Source organism: Herpailurus yagouaroundi, unplaced genomic scaffold (assembly GCF_014898765.1).
Source record: "Herpailurus yagouaroundi ecotype Mexico unplaced genomic scaffold, PumYag 248, whole genome shotgun sequence".
NCBI classification, from domain to species: Eukaryota; Metazoa; Chordata; class Mammalia; order Carnivora; family Felidae; genus Herpailurus; species Herpailurus yagouaroundi.
The window spans coordinates 6,155,228-6,158,579 of NW_024412465.1; the positions used below are offsets into that span (position 1 = coordinate 6,155,228).

General features: G+C 63.6%; 1 long non-coding RNA gene across 1 annotated transcript; it reads right to left on the reverse strand.

The window, feature by feature from the left end:
• Window positions 1–1,334: 1,334 nt before the first annotated feature.
• Window positions 1,335–2,947, reverse strand: LOC121020216 (uncharacterized). Its single transcript, XR_005786020.1, has 2 exons — window positions 2,693–2,947; window positions 1,335–1,800 (listed from the first exon to the last, which is right to left on the reverse strand). It is a non-coding gene; the product is annotated as an uncharacterized LOC121020216 (long non-coding RNA).
• Between the last annotated feature and the right edge of the window lie 405 nt (window positions 2,948–3,352).

Sequence of the window (3,352 nt, forward strand, 5' to 3'; positions counted from 1 at the left end):
TAAAAAGGAAGTAAAAATGCAAGGAGACCCTGTGCTCCGGACGAAGGAAGGGTCCCGGCCAAGTGAGACAAGGTTGGGGGGTCACCGACACGACCCCGCATCTTGGAGGCACCGTGGGGCCTCGTGGCCCCAATCCGCCGCGTGCTGTCCTGCCCGCACCAGCCTCCCGTCCTGGCGGAAGAACAGAGAGACCCTGGCCAGGGTGGCCCCAGGAGACCCGCGCCCACCGAGGCTCAGGGCCCCCCTCTCCCGGCACGCTGCTCCCAGAATCGGGGTCCACTCACACAGCACCGGGCCCTCCTGAATTGTTGCAGACCCCCAACCCCGGGGAGGCCACCCAGTGCTGGAGGCCAGGCCTGCCCCGTCTGGAGGTGCTGAAGCTTGTGAGCCTCTGTACCCCCTGGGGACCCCGGCGGGCGAGGCACAGGGGTCACGCTTTCTGTCCAGGCCCTGCAGCCCAGCCCGCGTCCCCCCCACAGAAACCCAGGAAGAGGGGCCGTGAAGGCACAGCTCACCACGGCGCCCGGCCGTTCGCGTGCCAACCAGGCCCCTCCGGGCCACGCCAGGTGCAGACTGACCCCGGGAGCAGGAGCCGGAGCGGGTGGGGTGTGGGAGGGGCCGGGACAGGGACTCCGGCAGTTTTCGATCGGACAAAGTGATCTTTCTGCGTGCGAAGTAGGTAAATCGGAACAAACAGAAGCTGCTGTTAACGGCGCTCTCCTTCTCTCTCACCGTCACCACGCCAGGGGAAAAGGGTCATGAATATTCAAATATTTGGTATTTCGTTTACTTAATTGCTCAAAGACGCGGCTCGGATTTTTCCCGAACAGCCCAGAAAGCACAGGGACCCCTCCCCACCCATGAAATATGTATACGTACCGATCACGAGTGCAGGATTTCACGGACGTCCCGACACATTTCATAGAGGGGCTCCTCTCTCCCCCCCCCAAACCCCACCACCACCCCCACCTTGCAAATTTAGAAACCTGCATTTGCACACGCCCTCCTACCCTGGTGATTGATTTACACACACGTCCGGGTTTCAGACGCGGGGCTCACAGATTTTCATCACGGTGGCCCCGTTAATGCAGCTCCTGAATGGAACTGAATGATCCGGGCCACCCGTATGCTATCCCACGGGCCGGATTCGCTCTCTCCTCCCCAGAGAGGGTGTTTTCCAGGGTCCACCCAGCAAGCGTCTTTTCCGCCTCTGCTCCCGGGTCATTGTCGTTTTCCTACTTCGTCTGACTTTGGCTACAAAAGCCCAGAATTCACGTTGTAGGGGAGGAAGTTCCAAGACAGACCTCAGGAAATGCTGTTTGCTTTTGATGGGATTTTCTTTTTCTTTCTTTCCCTCTTTTGCTTTTTTTTTTTTTTTTTAATGTCCTCGCCGTGTACTTTGTAACATATGGTGGGCATTAAAACTCTTTGCTTTCAGATTTAATCGCAGGACCCTTGCTCTCCGTTTTACTGAAGAAAAACATTATTTTTGCGGGGAGCAAAGCAGTCTCTCAGCACCGCGACGGACCTCTGAACAGGGCCGTTTTCTGGAAGCCAGGGCCGCACAAACAATGGGGCCAGGCTCTCTGCGATGAATACATTAAGCACCGGCTTAGGCGTGTACTTTGATTTTCGCTCTCCTTTGTGGCTCGGAGCCTCGGCGAGGGCACGCGCGAAGAGCCAGTCCTGTCCTCCTCGTCCCGGCATCCCCCACCCCACCCGACTGGCCACCGAGGGCTTTGAACTCAGCTCCCACCAAACTGGGCTGAACGTCTTCTGCCTTTTCCGTGCGGTTTCAATCTGCAGATGAAAAGAAAGAGATATGTGTCCTGCCCACAGCCCTGGAGAGAGACGTTGTCGTGGGTCGAGAGCGGCCCCTGGGCCGGGACCTTCGGCAGAAAGTTACACAAACCCGCGTGGCCTTGCGGGGGGGACGGTGGGCCCCAGGTGGCCCGGGGGCGCCCCCAGAGCGCACAGGGCTCCTGCACTGTGGCTCAGGCCCCCGGGCAGCGTCCCCGGACACGGGGGGGGACGTGACAAATCTATCTCTGTGGTCACCGTCAGCACACAAGGCCACGGCTCCGGGACCACGTCCACCTGCCGGGAGTGTGCAAGGGGTTCCACAAACCGCCCGTGTCCCCAGCTTCCGAGGGAGGCCAGCTCTACCCACTGGTGTGGGACCCGCACTCAGTCCCCACTCGGGGAGGCTGGTCCCCACTGGCCGCCGGCTTCCCGATGTCACGTCTGGAGAAAAGCGGTCCAGCACAGGACCCTGCACGTCTAGAAGGGAACCACTAATTAATTGGCCAATCTGCGACGGATACAAAGGCCCTGGGATTCTCCACCACCAGAGCCTACCCTGTGACGGAGCAACCCCACCCCCCTCCCCGAAAGCAGGCCCAAGTTCAAATGCCAACTTCACATTCCGGAAAGACAGCTGTCTGGGTGCATGAGCGTCCGGGCACCGGGGAACCCCCCAAGACTGCTTGGGGCCTAGCTTCCCATCCTGAAAACCCCTGCACGCCTGGCTCCTCTCAGCACCCTCCCTCCCTCCCTGGGCACACTAGGATTGAATCCTAAGGAGCCCCCCCCCCCCAGCTCACTGTCAGACCGCTGGCCTGGCATTCCTGGCCTCTGGAGGGGGGGGCACCACCCAAGGGTCAGCCTTTCCTCCCCCCATGAGTGTGCTTACCACGCAGGAGGGCCGCGCTGGGGAGGGGCCCCGTGCTGCCTCCTTCCTGGGCCTATGGGCCCCGCCCCGACTACCCAGGCATCAGGCTGGCTGCCCAGGGTTGTGTCTAGGGGCCCAGGAGTGTCCCCCCTGCCCTGCTGGAACTGGGGGGCTCGCTGGCCACTGCAGGGGCGGCGGAGGGCACAGGAGCCGCTGTCTCCAGGCCGGAGGGGGCGAAGGCAGGAAGGGAGGCGCAGGGCTGTAGGGGCTCGGGGGGGTCCGGGTACCGATAGAATAATTGGGGAGCGGAGGCGCCGGCCGGGCCTGAGCGCGGGGGAGGGGCCCCGGGGCGAAGGGGGAGGGACGCGGCCCGCTCCCGCCCGATGGCCTTTCCTCCCGCTGCTCAGCCTCCTGGCCTGAGGCGAAGCTTGGGGCTAGACCCGGCTGGACACCCGCCAGGAGCCCACCTCGGCGCTCAGCACCGCCCCCTGCCCGCCGGCCGCGCGTGGGGGAGGGGCGCGCAGGGCTGGGGGCAGGGCGCGCCGGCCACTGGCCTCTCCAAAGGCGCGGGTTGTGGGCGGAGGGGCGGCGCGGGGTGTGCAGCGGCGCAGCGGGAGGTGGGGGAGGGGAGCCGAGGGGGGGGCGGGCAGGGGTTGCGGGTGCCGAGAGGGGAGGGCGCGC